Source organism: Cariama cristata, unplaced genomic scaffold (genome assembly GCF_000690535.1).
Source record: "Cariama cristata isolate BGI_N322 unplaced genomic scaffold, ASM69053v1 scaffold34108, whole genome shotgun sequence".
Taxonomy (NCBI): domain Eukaryota; kingdom Metazoa; phylum Chordata; class Aves; order Cariamiformes; family Cariamidae; genus Cariama; species Cariama cristata.
The window spans coordinates 345-639 of record NW_009632379.1 but is presented as its reverse complement, the minus strand read 5'-3'; positions in this window follow the sequence as shown (position 1 = coordinate 639).

Below are 295 nucleotides of genomic sequence, written 5' to 3'. Positions count from 1 at the left end.
CGGGGCTTGCGGTACCGCTCTGCTCAGCCTTCCGAGAGCGGCTCCTCCCCGGCAACCAGCCCTGGCTGCTTCCTGGCGCCTGGGGAGGGGAACGCGCGTTATGCTAACCCAGGCAAAAAAAAAACAAAACCAAAAACAAATAACAAACCAACAACAAACATTGCACGGAGAGGTAGATCGGACACAGCAGGAAAATGGACTGCAGGGGACCTGTGGCTTCCCAGGGTCTTTATTCCTCTGGCTTTGCCACCATGGAAAGTGGCTTGCCGCTACCGCACTGGTTTCCTCAGGAAAC